This window comes from Haliotis rubra, unplaced genomic scaffold (assembly GCF_003918875.1).
Source record: "Haliotis rubra isolate DU_JTF1 unplaced genomic scaffold, ASM391887v1 Scf1051, whole genome shotgun sequence".
Taxonomy (NCBI): domain Eukaryota; kingdom Metazoa; phylum Mollusca; class Gastropoda; order Lepetellida; family Haliotidae; genus Haliotis; species Haliotis rubra.
Window position 1 is genome coordinate 174,504 of NW_025764950.1, and position 19,823 is coordinate 194,326.

General features: G+C 42.2%; 1 long non-coding RNA gene across 1 annotated transcript; it reads left to right on the forward strand.

Annotated features, from left to right (window-relative positions):
- The first annotated feature begins 2,330 nt into the window (after window positions 1-2,330).
- LOC124276548 lies at window positions 2,331-19,321 on the forward strand. Its single transcript, XR_006898566.1, has 3 exons — window positions 2,331-2,365; window positions 11,628-11,642; window positions 19,256-19,321. It is a non-coding gene; the product is annotated as an uncharacterized LOC124276548 (long non-coding RNA).
- Window positions 19,322-19,823: the final 502 nt, after the last annotated feature.

The window sequence follows — 19,823 nt, forward strand, 5'->3', positions numbered from 1 at the left end:
AGGAACATAAAATTGCCCTGCAACAGCAACACAAGTCTTTTTTGTTGGTACATAGACATATGAGAAGGGCAAAGAAAAGGCAAGCAAAATATCCTGACAGATGCAGAAAGCCAATTGAGATAAACGTTGGTGATCCCGTGTATTACAGCCATCAGCAACGAAAAAGCAAATTACAATCCAGATGAAGCCATACTACCGAGTAATTGAGCGGCCATCAGCTGTTACATTCATCATTCGGAATCAACTAGATGGCACAGTAACGAAAGCACATGCAGAACATTTGCGGATAGCAAAAATAAATGATTGGAAAATTCCCAAGGATGCAACAGGTAGGCCCAGAGGGAAGGCCCAATATGTTGTTCCTCCAGAAGAGTCCAGCAGTGAAGAGTCAGATACAGTCATCACTGATTAAAGGCGGTATCGTCAAGAACGATCAGATTCAGAAGAAGAGTACTACATACCATTGGCAGAATTACAGAAAAGATTAAGAGCCAGGAACCAACCACTTGAAACTGATTCTGAAAATGAGCAGCGTGACAAACGGGCAGAGCCCCATGATTCTGCAGCTAATAACGACGAAGAAGACATGCTAATAGAATCTATTGAACGAAACTCATCTAGAACCTCTACTAGAAACGCACATACAAACAAGTTAAACAGCTGCTTCAATGAGCAACACACTGTCCTCGGGTAGGTGGAAATCATCTTTATATCTCAAAAACTCTGAGCAGGTCTCACAATCTGCAAAAAGACCATAAAAACATATGAAAGTTCTTAAGAATACAGCTTCAGTTATGTATGGAAGGCAAATGGCAAATGTCATTCTTTATCATAATTCAGGAACCTAAAATACAGATATGGTAATAGTCAATACACAAATGAATCAAGATTAGAGAACCTTACATAAATTGGCCATATTGTAAATCACCTTTTCATTACAATGGAAAGAATGCCCAAGCAAACATATCTGAGAAAAAAAGTCATTACAGTTCCATTTTATCAAAAAGAAAATCATTACAATTCTGTAACACATGATATATTTGAGATTACACTTTCTCAGTAAAGTACAGATTTTAGTGCTTATGTTGGGTTGAGTCCCATCCGGGATTCGAACCTACACCCTCAAGAGTCAGGCACCAATCGCCAGCACACAAGGTCAGCCGTCTATCCGACTGACCGAAATGGACTTTAAAAGAGTCGTACGACATTGTGGCTGGGCACATACCCACCTTTTGGAACATTAACTGTCAGGACTTGTAGATAGTCCATCAACTCTGTATTCGCACGTTGCACCATCAGATGTCTGGGCATTTGAGATGCTCAGAATCTGAGACTGCCCATTCACTGACGCCTGTATGCGAGAGTTCACAGCGCCAATACTGCTCCGTTCTTATACCACTGTCCTGCCAGGATGTTACTCTGGGAGACGGTTGCCACGAGGGTGACCTGACTTCCAGTATTGACTGTTTGGTCAATGTTCTCAAATTGAAACACATTTCAAGATTATGGAAGTCTGGCAACAGGTAGTTTTGACCACCACTTTGTGTACCCCTCTGATAAGTGTAAATTGGCGCGGCTCCCACGGCCGAAAGCTATGAATACACAATGCAATTTAGGAAGTGATCAAATGGCATTGTGTATTCATAGTTTTTGGCCGTGAGATTTGACTGATTTCTAAAATACACATTCACTTGGTCATGGTGTTTCAATTTTTAGGTCATCTTCCTGTTTAACTTATTTGTAATGTGATCATTACAACACGTCTGTGGACAGGGTAAAATATGAGCCGGTTGTTTAATATTTTAATATCCACCAACAACCCACAATGTTTTGTTTCTTCAAAATAATAAAATCGTCACACTTGGAATTCAGATCGACCGATCACTTGATTGTCTGGTTTGCCTACAGGTAACAGGATCATGTCAGGAACACTGCTGTGAGACGTCAACAAATAGATAATTACCTTTTAGGCAAACTGTGAGCAGATGGAGCAATTATAAAGAGTAAATTTGTGTGGGTTTCGATACATTTCGTAGACCATAGGATGTACTTTGTTTTGTTTGTTTGTTGTTGAACACCGCACTCAGCAATATTCCATCTATATGGAGGTCTGTAAATAATCGAGTCTGGACCAGACAATCCAGTGACCAACAGCATGAGCATTGTTCTACGCAATTAGGATACGATGACATGTGTCAACCAAGTCGGCGAGTCTGACCACCCGATGAATTAGTCGCCTCTTACGACGGGACACTAAGGACCAGTTCTAACACGGACTTTCACGGGTTCGTGTTTCATGATAATGTCAGATACTTACGATCTCCATCCGTCATGGCGCAACCAGTTACAGTCCATGTCCAGTTCTGTAAACATAGTGAACGTTATAAGGATATGAAGGTAACACATGAACTACATACAACCACGTCGTCAATCCAACAAGAATGTCAGCTTGTTCTTCAGGGCACTAAGCATTCCAGCTCATTTTGCAATCTGTAGGTATCTAAGTGAGTAAGTGGGTGAGTATGGTTTAACGCCACTCACGGCGAGGGACACCAAAATGGGTTTCACACATATTGTACATTGTAATTTTGTGGACAATTGAACCCGGGTATTGACGTTACGAATGAACGCTTTATCAAAAAGGCTACCCCCACTCCCGATCTGTCAAACAATTTTTCTCTTTTCTTTAATTTTGAATGGTGCGACGGCTTCAAATAGGACGTGAGTGTTGCGCTGAACAAGGGGATATCGTTGGAGTTGTTTAGATGCCGAACTGGGTGTTTTAGACATCCTCGGGGGCATCGTCATATTGAGCCGATACTACCCTATCAGTCATATACAGGACGGGATGAATCTCGTGGGGCCATCATGACCCGACAATTTTGACCCGAGCTACCTGTTTGTTTACATGTGGTAAGATGTTGTGTGCGGGAAATGTCGAACAGAACCCCAGTCCAGTCAGCCAAGCAGAACTGGAAAAGCTCTTTACACAAATGACAGAACATATGGACAAACGAAGTGATTAAACTAAAAGGTATTTAAATGACAAGTTTAAACTTGTTGAGAAAGTGTAGAAGAATTTAAAGACGGATTTGATAAATTAAGTGCTGATTTCAAGAACATAATAGAGTCAGTTGATAGATTAGACACAAATGTGACCACTGTGACTGCCGATGTGCAAGGCTTACAGGAAGAGGCAAATGTTTTAATGTTTTAAGTCTGGATCTCCATACGCAGGTGACCAATAGAACAGACAAATCAGTGCAATGGAAGATAAGGTGAGAGGACTCACGAAAGAGCTAGACAGGCTGGAATCCAACAGCAGAAAGGAAATGTTCGCTTGTTTGGAATACCTGAAGAAGAGGACGAGACTCCATTTAGGAGTCGGCACAAAATCTTGTCTATTCTTAGTGAATGCGTGACTGATGAGGTATGGCTGATGAGGGATATTTTAAGGGCGCGCCGTGCTGGTTGTCGCTCAGAGGATGGACGGCCCAAAGCAGTTATCCCCAGATCCACCCACCCTGACGATGTGGAAAGAGTGTTTGGCGCGAAATGGACCTCAGGGATAGAGGTGTTGGGACTGCTGCAGATATGACAAGACGCCAGTGGAAGGAGATGAACGCAGCACGGCAGGAAGGTAAGGCCGCCTACTACAGTCGAGGCAAGCTGGTAGTCATGGACGCTTCAGGGAGGCCATGTGTCTATGAGTTCAAAGGTAATCATGAGAGCTAGTCTACGGGACAGAAACTCATTCAGTTTTCGTCTGACCCGTGATGGGGGTCATATCGTGAGACTAAAGAATAGCGACACAGCCAAAGGGGCCGGAGGCCATGGATAGTGTGCCTATACCAGTAAAAGGGACAGGTCAACAGGACAAGGCGTCAGTGTGAGTGAGGATGGTGTGAGTGCTCCTATCAGTGATAGGAGTTTGTGGTACAGTTTACTGATGATTGTGATCGTGTTCCTAATGTGCAGTGTTCAGCGACTAGTGAGTTTCGACCAACTGAAACTAAACCAACACTGACCAGTTGGGCTGGTAGACACAACGCTAACAAGAGGAGAGAATCATCTACTCGCGAAATTCAGGGATGAATGAGTGAGTTTAGTTTTACGCCGCACTCGAAAATACCCCTGCTATATGGCGGCGGTCTGTAGATAATCGAGTCTGGCAAGACAATCCAGTGATCAACAGCATGAGCATCGATCTGCGCAATTGGGAACCGATGACATGTGTCAACCAAGTCAGCGAGCCTGACCACCCGATCTCGTTAGTCGCTTCCTCTGACAAGCATGGGTTACTGAAGATCAATTCTAACCCGGACCTTCACGAGTCCGAACTCAGAGGGGGGGGCGGGGCGGGGCGAGGCGCAGAGTTGTATCAGAAACGTATTTCAACACTCAGATTAGGCAGTTGGAATGTTGCAGGCCTTTTGTCGAAATTGAATCTGGATGAAATTAAAATGTACTTGAATATTTTTTATATTATCTTTTGTTTAGATCAGCTTGTGGACGATTTTGTTTGTTTACATTCGCTTGGTAGGCGAATTGCCCATTTTGGGAGATGTATGGGAGGTACATGTGTTATGATACGGAAAAGTATTTCCGACTATGTCCAATTATTCAAACCTTGTATTCTTAACATTAAAACGAACAGTTATACCGACTTCCGACAGATGTTTTACTTGGAGGTGTAAATATACCACCTATGACTTCACCTATGCACCAGCTACATGACCAGTGCGGTAATATAGATGAACTGGACACTAAGTTGTCAGACATATATAAGAAATATACATAAGTGATTGTATTCTTTGTAGTGATTTTAATGCACGCTCAGGACAGGAACAGGATGTTTCTGAAGATCATTTTTTGTTTAACCCGAGTATAAAAAGATGAAACATTCCTTATGGAAAGAAGTTGTTACATTTCTGCATTAATAATGATATATATGAACATTGTTAATGAGCGATGTGGCTCTGATCGTACCATAGGTGTATATACGTATATTTCCAAGAATGAAAGTAGTGTTAGCGCATATTTCATTGTTTCATCATATCTGTTTAATCTTGTTTGGGGTTTTGCTGTAGATTGTCGTACTGATTCTGATCATCTTCCACTGCGTATGAAGACGTGCAGTAATATTCATGGTTATGTAATAAGTTATCCTACTGAGGTGCAACCAACCCACCAACGACTACGTCCCCAGAATGCTATGGCCTGCCACGAGTCTAAAGCCTGGTCCCAGTATAGCATGTCTTGAGAAATGATATGGGGACGCGTAAGCTGATGTCAAAAACCATCCTGTAATTGAGCTGAACATAAGTACACACAGCGTCACTCAAAAAACTTATAGTAACGTGCCTGTACATATTCACCTAAAGCGGTAATCACGTCAAACAGGTTAAACAGTTTATAGGGGCTCTTTTTATAGGCGCTAGTTACGGGAATTCATCTAAACTATTGTCCAGCAAGTTGTGAGCTCAGTAAAATACCACATTAATTTAGTAATTCAGACAGATAGAATGCATGTTAACGTTTTACAGATCAGTGAGGAATCGGGTTATCGAGCTTCCGTACACTGATGCTAATGATGGCACTCATGGGATTGGTCGGTCCCGAATCGAATAAGTACATATTCTGTTACAGTTTAGACATTGCCGTGACAAAGAATTTGTGAGTCCCCTTTAAACCAGCAAAATAAAACACAGACAAATTAAACAATGAGCTAGGTTATAATGAATGACAGTACAGATTCCTAATACAATACTATTGGGTCACAAATAGCTAAATATTAGTTATATGTCTATAGTTGCCGGAGTTTTGATTTTTGTCAACGTACTGATTGAAGATTGCTGGCAGCTACTGAGAGTCCAATGACGAGGCCTTGAAACGTCGATGTTAACAGACAGATGATCGTAAATCCAAGTAGTCCCCAAATTCCTATCGAACATCTCAGCAACCAATCCTTACATACCTAGTATACGGTTCTCGACTTTGCTAGCAAAAGCCACGCCCCAATACGAACATTTAGATCACACTACGACGATGCAGAACTTATTATAGAGAATGATACTAAACACACTGAAAGAGTAAAAAAGCTTTTATGAACGCACATCACATTTGTAAGTTGTTTTCAGTCCTCTAAATTGGGTGTTTAAATGGCAAATGCAACGTTAATTGAAATGGAAGATGTAAAAAGTATAATGCGCAATCGAATATTGTCGCATGTCAAACGACTTTGAAACCTGCTAACATAATGCACATTGTCTTTGTTTTCTTTGTCCCTTAGGGTCTATCAGCAATAGGAAGTGTGTCAAGATTCCACGTGATCAGCGATGTGTGAGTGAGTGAGTTTAGTTTTACGCTGCTTTTAGCAATGTCCCAGCAATATTACGGCGGGGTACACCAGAAAAAGGGCTTCCCACATTGTATCCATATGGGGATTCGAACCTGGATCTTTGGCATTACGGGTGAATGCTGTAACCACTAGGCTACCCCACCGCCTCTTGATCAGCGACGTAAGTGACACTGAAATATTTGTGTTGCCATAGATTTTACATAATAATGCATTATCTGCTATTACTATTATCTTGTATAATAAAGGTTGCTGACCAACAACTTTATCACGAGGAACCAGTAACTAACCTTCTCACTGCGAGCATTTTTGTGTACTGAAGAAATGGTCCAAATATCAAGGCTATAGAAACATGCCTGTGTGGGGGGTTGACAGAGTAAGCCCTTTCTGTTGCCCTAAACCATCTTTTAACATACAAAATACGGATTGAAAAAATTACATCAGTTACTCAAAGTTCAGTTACGTTAGTCAATCTTACCTAGTATTAAAGTGCCACGAAAGGCCCAATGTTTGTTAGTCTTTAATAATCGTGTTTGCTTGGTCTTGAAACCATGAATATGATATTTTTAACAACAACAGTTCGGTCATTATCACTACTGTCCATGTTGAAGTAAGTAAGTTCATGAGAAATTACTCCTTCAACCTCAACCTCAAAAAGATCATACAGTTATACAATCGATCATGTAATAAGTTCTGCAATTTGTGCAGGAAAATTGGCGATATTAAGTTGCAAATAAATTAGTTATCTTTTAAACCCAGATAAATAAACCGTGAAAACACTTGCGATCAGTCGATAAATGTTCATAATTTTGCACCAATGTAGACTTTATAAATTGACAAATTTTGTCTTCAAACAAATAGCGACAGGGCGATCAAATTATCGTCTGTAATATAATAGTAAATCGTAAACTATATTTGTCACATATTTCACATATTTATATGCAATACACGTGTCTTTTTTCAATGCAATTGACATATTTCACAAGATACCGATGAAGTATGAATCATGTTTGCTGTTTATATACAGGAATAGTACTCAATTATCAGGGTTATCCTGAACTGACTGTCAAATATCAGTTGTAACTATAATGTTACCATGGCTTATTGGAATTTGGGGCTGTATTTAGTGCCCGTTACATCCTTGTTGGAATTTCAGTATGTTGACGTCAATTCGTTCTTTACAAATACTATCGATCAAGGGACTCTTTCCTCGTTCCTCGTTCCTCGTCCCTGAACTTTCTAAAATATGCAGATTTCAGTAACAGGAAAGAGGAAACAGTTTATCAACCTTTTGTATACGATTGAAAACAAAAGATAAGCGTTCACAATAGAATGAGACCAGCTGTCTAAATCATTTGGCAACAATTACGCCTTAATCAAAAAGGGGTAACTCTGGGCTGTTTAGCTCGGCAAAGGCCTCATAATGGCATAACATTTCAGCAAATATTTTGAGAGTTATACATTCAGTGTAAGAAAAATGATTGTATATTTTCAAGTATTGATATTAAGTTATTTAAACATGTTATTTTGTTCCACATAAGGAAAAACGTGATTGTTTCGTGCACACGTCCACGTTATGTCCTAATGCTGTATGTATCATGTGTATCATGTAGGATACAGCCATGCCTGCTTATCCAAGGTGAACATGCAAACATATATTAATAGATTCATTCAAAAGACAACCATAACAGGAAACCTTATGGCCCCTAACATTTCACTTCCTCACATAATCAGATTTCTCAGGTAATGTTGTTTACCTTCTTATGATGTTTATCTTTGAAAACTATCTCTGTTCCATTCATAACTACTCGTGTCATTCCGGCAAGCCGGAACAATTTACATTTTGATCTGAAACGTCAATTTGTACAGTCACAATGTTAGAATGAGTGTTTTTGTTTACTATATGAACATCAATGTTCACCAGATCAAAATCAATAGTACAAGCAAATGAGAAAACCTGTGTTTTGGGTTTCCAGAGTGGTCAATTAATAAATACACATTGATGTCCAAACTATGTAACTGCATGTCTGTGTTTGCAAATAATGTAGAGTGCATAGTGGTATCAATTAAATTGCACACAAACGTTGACTATTAACTTAACTATGATATTACCATTTATTAAATGACCAAAATGTAAACATGTTTTCAAGCATAGTAATTTTCCCTGTTTCCTCTTCCCCGTAGCCAATCTGTTCACACAGATTCGGTCACGTAGACACTCTTGCTTATCCGCAATGTACAGGAAATCTGGGGATAATATTACATTCGAGTCGGTGGCACCAGTTCGTTATGTCATAGCGTAAACTATACGTCACTTCCTAGTGACTAGAAATTAAGATGTGTCATGAAGAAATACTTTTACATAGAAGTTTATCCTGCCATTAAAAGGCAACTAATCATTAATAATTTTGGTCAACTGTAAGAAAGACAGAATATTCAGTCCGGTAAAACTACTGCGGGTAACAACTTTCTTCTGTAAATGACGCCCATATTTTGGGAAAGTATCATACAATATAACCAGATAAAATCAGTTGCACAAATTGACCAATTGCTTTTATTTAGTTGCTAATAAATTCCTGTTGCATATTATTAATGGTCTAGATTGATTGAACTGTACTTATCTGTACTTTTTGTAAGTTTTCGATAAATACTGCTGGGAATTTGTACTCTTCAACGTAGTTTCACGACACAGAAACATTATTTAACAGAAATTTAGCATTATAAAGAGTGAAGGGACAGTAAATATTTATAGAATTTCTATGTGGGATTTTTCAGAAGCCAACACAGTCGCAAGAAGAGTCCGATGAGAAAGATGACTAATCACTTTTCTTATGTATTGATGAAATTAATTATTCTTCAAATCATATCATTGTTTTGTTTTCATTTTTGTTAAAAATAGCTGACATGATTACCCAATTTACTTACGTGTTGGTAAACTAGCTTTGCAATAAGTCGGTATCTGCTGGGACAAATTTATAAATAGCGCTGTGTTTATATGGACGGTTCTCTGAAAATCAGAGATCACGACAGACGCTCATGAAAGAGTCTTAAAGTAACCAGATTATAGTCTGCTTAAAGTGTAAGCGTACCGATGAATTTCACTTTAAACATAAAAGTTAATCAAATAAAGTGAAATTAAGATTGCGAATCATCTTAAAGGATTCATAGTGTGCTCAAGTTCGACCAAAGTCTGTGGATGGAGCCCTTCATTAAAATGAACACGGACTTGCGAAAGCGGGCCAACAGTGATTTCGAGAAAAACCTGTACAAGCTCATGAACAACTCGGTGTTCGGTAAGACGATGGAGAACTTGAAAACGCGTGACCGTGAAGCTAGTCCGGTCGAAAGAGGAAGATAAGCTCAGGAAACTGATAGCCAGCCCGGCATACAACTGGAGCAAGATATTCAGTGACGATCTGGTAGCGTTGCACATGAGAAAAAGCCACATTAAATTCAACCGACCTGTTTACGTGGGGATGAGCATCCTTGACTTATCCAAACACCTGATGTATGACTTTTACTACAACGAACTGAAGAAACAGTACGGCGAATGGTGTGAAGTGCTGTACACGGACACGGACTCCCTGTTGATGGAAATTCGAACCTATGACGTGTACGAGGACATGACAAACACATCGATTTGTACGACACCAGTGACTACCCCAAGGACCACCCGATGCATGACACAATCAATAAAAAAATGCTCGGCAAGATGAAAGACGAATGCGCCAGAACACCATTTGCAGAATACATCGGCTTGAGACCCAAAATGTATTCCATCCTGAAAGCAGACGATAATGAAATCAGAAAAGCGAAAGGCGTTAAAATATATGTGGTGAAAAAACAAATCAAACACGCCAGATTCAAGGAAGCCCTGTTCAAGACTCGCACTTTCAAACATCAAATGAATACACTGAGAAGTGACGGACACAGGATATACGGACTGACGATAAACAAAACGTCCCTGTCGCCGATGGACACGAAATGCTGGATTGCCATTGACGGAATCAACACGTACGCGTACGGACATGAAAAATTGAAATAAAACAATAAATATATAAATATATAATGTCACAACATAAACATTTTTTTGAAAACATTTATTACAGCCGGCGTGGGTACTGGAAAAGCATGAGCGCCATACACAAGCTTGCCGGGATAACAAGAGTATCACAAAACGAAGCCAAAGGTGGTTGGAAAAACAAGCCCTGTGGCAAATCTACCTACCGGCACCACGCTACGTACCTAGAAGAAAATTTGACGTGTCGATGCCCAATCCCGTTCACCAAGCCGACCTCCTGTTTCTACCCCACGACAAAACATACAACTATGCCCTAACCGTCGTTGACGTGGCCAGCCACTACAAAGAAGCGGAACCCTTAACCGCGAAAGACTCGACCCAGATAGCCCACGGATTCGAGCGCATATACAAGCGCAGTCTGCTGACATGGCCCACTGAGCTGCAAGTCGATCCTGGCCGGGAGTTCATGGGTGCCGTGTCACAACTGCTAGCCAAGCACGGCATCCAAGTCAGACGAGGAGCGGCCGGAGCTCATCACAGTCAAGCCATAGTCGAGAGATTCAATAGGACTTTGGCCGAGCGCTTATTCGGGCATCATTACGCACAAGAAATAAGTCTAAACACCCCCAACACCGAACGGGTCACGGGACTACCTCAAGTGGTGTTGGCTATCAATCACGAAATCACTAGTCTCACCGATAAAAAAACAGCCAACGCTATTAAATTGAAATCAGTAAAAGCTGAATCAGCTGCACCGTCATGTGGGAAAGAGAAACAGATACCCGACTAGGCTCTCGTGAGAACACGAAGGAGCCACTCAGAAACGAGCCACCGATCCTACATTGTCGGTCGAAACTCACAACGTAGACAAAGTGGACATCAAAGACGACGAACTGAACTTGTACTATTTGAAATGTTGGCCGCCGAGACGTTTCGTCAGAGAGGAATTATTGATCATACCTCACGACACAATGTTACCATCCAAAAAAATAAAGCATTTGCTAAGCATTGCTAAACATTTGCTAAGCGTTGCTAAGAATTTGCTAAGCATTTGCTAAACTAAAACACTCGAAAAGCCAAGGGTTGGTCGGTTTTCAGCACGAGTTTGATGTGTTTCGTTTTGGCGAGTTGTTTTTTCACTCATTCCCGTTCTAGTTTGCTCATCACGTCGTTTTCTCTCAAACATTCCTCGAACGAATGCCTGTCCTTGCAGTGAAGTAATGCAACCCATCGCGTCTGTTCCCTGAGGTCTTTCAACACCAAGTTGAATTTCTGCGTTAGCACCCAAACGCTGTGCTTTGTGTGTCGGCCAGAAAACGCTAAATACAATAGCATGTCTCTCCTTTTTGTTATCTCTTTATTAGCGCTAGAGTCGTCCAGGATAAACAGCGTCGACTCCCCTTTAAATTTGTTGTGATAAGCTTTCAGCCAATCCTGCAGACATGTTCCCAGGTCGACTTTGTACACGTCCGGGTCCGTCTCACCCAAGATCTTTCCGTGTATGTTTTGTTGATGAGTAGGGCACATGATAACCATTTTATCGAAGGTATCCCGGTAGTATCTCAGTATATTCAGCACGAAAACGGTCTTCCCACAGCCAATCTGTCTGCACACTATAGCACAGTGCGGATCGCAAGGTAGATCAATAATTTCACGAATCTTCCATTGTCTTTATTAAGCTGCGCGTCCATAATCACGTACAAATATAATACAAATATAGGTTTGAGCCTTCTTGGCGATTTGGATGGTGATCCCCTCGCTGCCGTTGTCGACGCGGCGTCCGCTGTCGTGTAGCCTGTCGTCATCCGTGGATCGCATGTCCAACCACAGCACGTACTTGGTGGTCAGGTATTCCCCAATCTGCAAGGAGGATAGATCCAGGTCCTTGGCGACGTTGTTGACTTCCAGTGGGTGTTGTTTGATGGTCGGTAGCTTTCTTATCTCGTCCCATTGCTGGTATGGCCTCATGCCTTGGCTGAACAGTTGGTTGGGCACGCCCTCGATGGTCACTTCCACCTCGATGGTCACTTCCACTTTCGTGATTTCGGGGTTGCAAAACCTTTTGCTGTCTCTTTCGAATGGTACGTATTCCTCCACTGGAATGATCAAGATGCCAGCACGTTCAAGCTGATGCTCCACAACGTGACGCTCTTGTCCCATACTTTCATTCTATGCCATAGGACCCTATCATACAGGATGGACAGCTTCCCCGAGTACTGGTTTCGAATCTGCCGGGCCAGCTCCGAACTCGTGACCATGTCGAACTCCAGCGAGATGTTGTCGATGGTGTAACTACCATCATCGCCGTTCGACATACGCACGACTTTGCTGTAGTCATAAAACGTGAGTTCGTATTCCCGCCGATTGCCCAGCGCGGCCTGGTAAAACTGCACTTGTCCCGTGAGCAGCTCAAAGTCGAGCGGCACACAAAACCAGTTCCCGATCTCATGAGCAATCACACGAGAAAACCGTTTGCCTTGTCTACGCTAGCCAGTCGTCATGGTGGGCAACTGATCCGCGATGAATTAAACATGTGAGATTACGGCGGTGCATGGCCCAAACAACTTCCACCGAAAGTAGTTCGTGATCTGCAAAACGTCAGGGCCGAACTCAGCAACCTGCTAAAGAAACGTCGGACAGCATCGAAAAACTGTTGGGCACGTACTGGAACGAGCCCTTGCCGGGTTTCGAATTTCCTGTTCAAGAACTGCAAGGGCTAGACAGGGCATTGTGAACCATTCGTGGAAAACTCGTGAACAATAAGGGGAAACTGAACGAAATCGATGAGCACATCGCTCCCGAGAAAATTACACTAAGTCAGGTCAAAGATGACGAGTCTCTGAAAACCATCATTGACAACTTACAAGATGAGAGACGGACTCGATTGGAATCTGCTTCCTCGAATCGAGAACAGCTTTGGTCCCAAATCAGCCGCGTGCAGGAAACCATTGATCAAGTCCTGAATGAAGACACCACGTTGGCCGACAGTATCCCAATTTTGTTCCGAGAGCAACGGATCACCATCGCCAGCATTCTTACAGCATTGGGCTTCATCATATCAACCCTGGTCGTAGCGCTGACGGGGATTGAGGTACACCCACACCCCAAACCCCCACCAAGTGTTGGCGACGTCAGAGACAAGGATACTCATGGCTACTGAGTACTCTGTCAAAAACTGTCACGTGGCTCAGTCAAAACCTGTGGGCGTTCATCATCGCCGTGGCCAGGCTGGTGTCGTGGCCGCCAAGGAATTTTTAACCAAATGAGGCAGACCCCGACCGCGATCCCAACAACCACTAGCGCTGTATACGATCGAGGTGTTCTTTATTTTCAGCCACCTTGTGTGGTGGAAGGGGCTGTGGTGTGGGTGCTGGTCGAACCCTTGGCTCTAGGAATGACACCACTGTACCCGTTTCACTGATATCCAACTTTTGATCGGTCGTGGCGATGACTATTTCGTTGTTGTAACCCACCACTTTATGGATTCTCAGTTGCATGTCGCTCGGGGCCATGTACTGTCCCACTCCAAACACGTAGTCGACTTTCCACAGGGCATATTCCAACACGTTTTGGTAGCGTTGGATAGCACTCGTTAGATCAACTGGAGCATTGATAGCATCCTCGACGTTGACCACGAACTGTTTCTGCGTGTCGTAAGCCGTCCCTTTACCCATGATGTCAGAACTCGTTTGCGTCTGTGCTCCCAGCAGCACCCACACATACGTTCGAATCGAGTCATTCAAGCGTTCGGTACCGGCATGAGTGAACCCTCTCGACGTGTCCAGCATGAACATTTTCCAATTGTCTGCAGACCCCTGCTCAAACCTCCCAACGCGAAAATCCTTGCTGTCATCGAAAGCCATGAGTTCATCTCTCCACTTGTAAGCACGTGCTTACGTTTTACCACCCCATTCTTTCAACTTCTTGCTGGCTTCCATGAGAGGCATATTGTGAACGATAGGAATACCCAAACCGTGATTCACATCTGGCAATCGCCAATCTGTGTTCGGATCGATTTGAAATTCATTGCAAATTCTTTCGTATGCCCGTCGATCGTATGGATTGTTTACCCCATCCCATGCTTTGTCCTGTGGAAGCAGAGCGATAATTTCTTTGAGGATACGCCTGATCTGGTAGTACACATGAAACATAAACACAGACTGACTCAGTGGGCCACGTTGAGTGTCGCTCAACGTCACACCGCACCCTGTTGTAGCGCACCACACGGCAAAATTGAATTGATTCTGCCAGAACTGCATCGGGTTGTTAAACCAAACGTGTCCCATCTTAACGAAAACCTGTAAATTTTAAACACATCGATAAATGGTGCTTTGAAATGCAACCCACCTGCATCGACCACGATCTTCATGTGTATGAAATTGGAAGCGCTTACGTTATTGCTTTTAGAATAAAACACTCCCGGTTTGTATATGTTGAATTGTTATATAATATATAATATATACTTTCAATATGTACGTGACGCTTCCGTGAATAACAAGCGGTGAGGCCATTCAACACGTCCGGCCAACTCGAAGTCGCACTCTGCGATGTCACCTACTACCCCGAAGGACCAACATCAACAGCAAAAACAACAGGCTGTTCGTCAACGACAAATGCAACAAAATAAGGGACGGCTACTACACTGTGTGCTCTCTCAACGAAGAAATCTTCAAACCCGTGGGAGCCAAACTCAAAATAAATTACTCGAACAGCACGGTCGTGTTAGCCAGCAATGGGGAAAACCGACTTGAGACTCAGTAAGCCATTGACTAAAACGCTCAGGTTTACTTCGAACGACATTCCACCAAACACCACTGTGACTGGCACGAAATTACCCGATCTTGTTCTGTACCATGAACTGTGCATTCATGTCGATCAGCTGAGCACGACGGACAACGTTCAAGGTGAATGCCTTTCCACGCTGTTGAGAGCCGTACCGATGAAAACGGAAAAGTATAACGATGGCAGAACCGAATCATTTTCGTCACGGCAGTACAAGAAATTAACCCGAGGCACCATCACGGAATTGAAAGTATCTGTTTTAGATATAAAACCTAATCCTGTGAATATAGGATACCTCAGTGTGACGCTGCACATACGATAATGACTAGCGCCCAAGGTCCCGGAACGGCCATGCGATTAAAAAAATGCGTTAATATAGCTGTCTCTGACCTCGGGGACACGCGGGGATTCGACGAACCATGAATAGACGGTAAACTGTATGCCTTACAACTGAAAAACAATATTTACAAACACGTCGAAGTCCCCGCCATCAGTGGATCTGGCAGTAACTTAGACGACATTGTCCATACATTAAGAGCTGTCAGCCACACTCGGTGCGACCTAGTCCTCAATGACGAGGATCAATGGATGATATACCCAGCGTTCGGCGGGAAGCTGTTTGACTTAAACGATGTCGAGACCACGGTCGTCGTTCAAAACAAGCAGTATGCCTTTGTCTTCACCGACGACAAGAAATGGATTTTAACACACTGGTTTCTCAACATCACGCTCGGCTCTCCCTACGTGTTCACAGAAAAAACAAAGACCACTACCTAAACAAAGTCGTGAACAACGGAACCCTGCTCGTGGCTTACGTCCCGACGCATAGGCGCAGTGCAATCATCAGTCCACTCTCGAGTATGGCAGCCCACATGCTATCGAATAAACCCGGGGGAGCAAAAGGCGGTGTTGCAGGTGGTGGGTGAATTTGACAGCCTGGTCAACATCCTGGAAAGTCTACTGACGAATTCCACGCTGGTCATCAAAGTCTACCTTCGTGAACCATTGCAGGGCGAAGTCGAAATCGTGAAAGGAATCAAACTCCGGTGGACCAAACAACATCAATATCATGTTTGTTCTGTTTACGTGTGGGTGAAGGTCGATTCCTACACAAGTCTTCAGGGAGTCACCATTAGCGTGGGAGACACGATATCGCTCACCAAAATATTCCCTCGTCATACATTTTATGGGGTTGAAGTGCACCCCTGAGAAATTTTCAGAAAAACAATTGGAAACTATTTTATAACAGTTTATATAGACAATGAACAGTCGTCATCACAACGTCATGCTTGGTGATCTGGGAGACACGGAGGGATTCGATCAGGCCGGTGAAGAAAACACCTTGTACTTCCTACACTTAAAAGACAACGTGTACGGGCGGGTGCCGTTAGCAGACTTTAAAGAGCCCGAATGGTTGATCAACAAGACCCTCACCGCACCTCATATCTCGTTTAAATACAATGATTACGTCTCCGAGATTAAGAACAACGGTATCATTCTCGGGTCTTTCATTCCGGATTCTGGTGATGTAAAAGTTATACGAGTACCAGATCGCCTGGACAGCATGTTAGATTCAAACGGGGATTCGCATTTAAGGGTCGACTTCCCAAATTACCAATCAGACCTTATGGCTATAAGGCCAAACTCCACACTCGTAATAGAAATCTTTCTCGGAGAGGTTCGTGATGGTTCAGAATGACAACTTTTACCTGGGTTGACAATACACTTGGAAAGTAGACCCTGGTAGTATCGTTGCCATATCATCATACAACTGGGATCGGAACACTTACTGAGAGTTATACCCCCTTTTATAACCCTCTATAGCTTTCGTGTGAACCAAAATTTACTTAGAGTCTCACATATTTTCCTGTACGATGACATAAACGTTATAAGCTTCAAATATACTCATCAAAAATTAAAAATATCTTATAAAATATATTATACACACAGGATGGGGCTGTACCCAGTCGTAGAAGAAGAAGCGAAGACACTGGAAACCGTAGATGGGTTTTGTTTGAAACAGTTATGTGACATAAAACGCCAACTAGAACAAGATCGCGACAAACGGACAGCATTATGCAAGAAGTACCATAGAGCTTTCAATGTCGTGGATGGGGCTGATACCGCTTATGACAACCAGCATGGGAGTAGGAGCGGTAGGTGTCGGGTTGTTGGCCACCATCATAGCCGCACCCATAGTGCTACGTATTGAAATAACAGCCGGGAGTGTCCTGGTTGGTGGGGTTGGTGTTTAAGTTTGCATCCCGCAGATTACATCGTAAAGCATTGAAACACGATGAAATCAGACTTGTATCCGAAGCAAAGTTAAACACAATAGACGACCGTATTTCCACCACACCCACTGACAGTAAAATCTCAGAGGAAGAATTTCGTTTGGTCCTCTCTGAACTCGCAAAATATCACAGAATGAAACAAGAGATTCGGTCCAAGTCTCATAAAAGCACTGCAATCAGTGAACACGAGAAAAAAAAGTACATAGAACAAGGTATACAACAAGCCCAACAAGCCTTCATTACGAAAACCAAAGAAATCATAGGAGATTCACATTAAATTGTTTCGCTGAGCGCAACATTATATAGTTTATTGATTTGAAAATTCATTGCTAGGACAAACAACACTTACCTCCCTGTCGAGTGATCACAATAGTGCACATGACCAGGAAGTGTTGACTTGAGTCATAGGCCACGTGACCAGGAAAGTGCCGATTCGCGGTCATAGTGACCAGGAAGTTGGCTGGGGATTCAAAAGTGGTATGCACACTAGCGGAGAGAGATAAGGGCCTGATAAAAGCTTTATTTATGAAATAAAGCTCTACAGAGTCTTTTGTTGGAAGTGATCTCGTATTGCTATTCTATATTATACTCAATGTATACGTTTTTTCAAACCGCAACGTCATCACTAAGTGTGGAACTGACCACAAAGCAAGCTAACAACCAGGCTACATCTGAATTAAAAGAGTAGCCTGCGCATCGAGACACTACAACCACACCTGTACCTGCACCACGTGAAATGGGTCTAACAACGTCATTCGTTTATTGGTCTGGCACCAATGACGTCATTTCCAAGGGACATAAGCCATGGTGTGTTTATTGTGGACATAGAACTCTCGGTTAATGTGGAAAATTTGAATCAATATAATGCAAAAAATAAATCAGTTACTCCTGATATCTGTAGTGTTTTGGCTATAAAACAACTTGACAAACACGTTTTATGATGAAAAAGTGCAAGACGAAAAGGTTAATTTTCGTGTAAACTTGCCCTTTAAATGATACGGTCTATTTTTAAATATATTTTGACCTCAAGCGGTGCCTCCGTTTCGCTTGATTCTTCTTCATCTTCACTTGAAGATTGTCTTACAAGATGTAAAATTGGATCGTATTAATACGGTCTAACATCCATTTCAGAAATGACATCAGGAACATCATTTACTGTTTCAGAATCCATTGACACTGTTAAGTTGTGAGGTAAAATCAAAGAGGAAGCCATCACCAACAGGCACATACGACGTCATGTTACGTGATACCCCCATCTGCTCATAAACTGTCGGGTATTTCCGTAATAGGCGGAAATACGAGTACGTTTTTTGTGTTTTTATTGCTATTTTACAAACATTTTGTTCAGTTTTAATCACGGAAGGTGACTTTTACAATATCCTTTACAATGTATCAAAAGTTTGGATTTCGTTCGGATTCTCCTTAAATTTTACCTTGCCAATTGATCATTTAAATCTAATAATTTATTTCAACTTAGGATAAAAGTGTTTAACAAACGATCAGTTTCAAATCGCTATTATTGGTTTATATAACGAAAGTTTAAGCGCAGTAGTTAGAACAGTGAAACAAATGCACATGCGGCACGTGATGAGCATTAACTTTGACCGTTAGACCAACCCCACTTGTTCTCGGTGTTTCATTTGATTTAATGCAAACAGATTATATGTATTCTTCAGATGAGATGAGATTATGTAATGTAAACCTGATAAAGAATGACAACCCTAAATGACAATCGAATTCCCTGACAAGCAGTTAGAATAAAGAAAAACTGCCGTATTTACCTGTCGTTCTCCAAGTCAGAACCCCTCGGACGTACTTGGAAATGAACTGATGTTGTGTTACTGCGCCGCAGCTCTGTGTCAGATAGACCCGGTTTACGGGTAGTTACACAGCAGTGTCTACGTCACTACAGGTGGTTACAGTGGTGTATTCCACTACACGGATTGCAGTTTTACCAATGCTAAAACATTCACCGCTTCGTCAGTAGTCTGACATAGGCTCATCACAAACCGACCCCCTTTCCCAACCTGAAACATGACAATACTCCATACTGGTCGCTTCTAATTGTTTGATTGACATTCCACTAGTTGGTGTGTCAATAATGAAGCATGCGACTTCATTATGGTATGTCACTGAATGATACCTTACTGCATATTCCATAAAAGCAGATCGACTTAATGCTACATGCAACTGATATGTAGCAGGAAGTAAGCAGGTACTAAATCTTGTACCATTTTTTAATACAAATACAATACTTATCCAAATCATTTAAATTGAAATAAGGTATATATTTTATATATTCTTTAGTATTTGTCGTTCGGGGTAATCAAGATATAATGTCCTGCGTTGTCAGATTGGTGTCTTTATA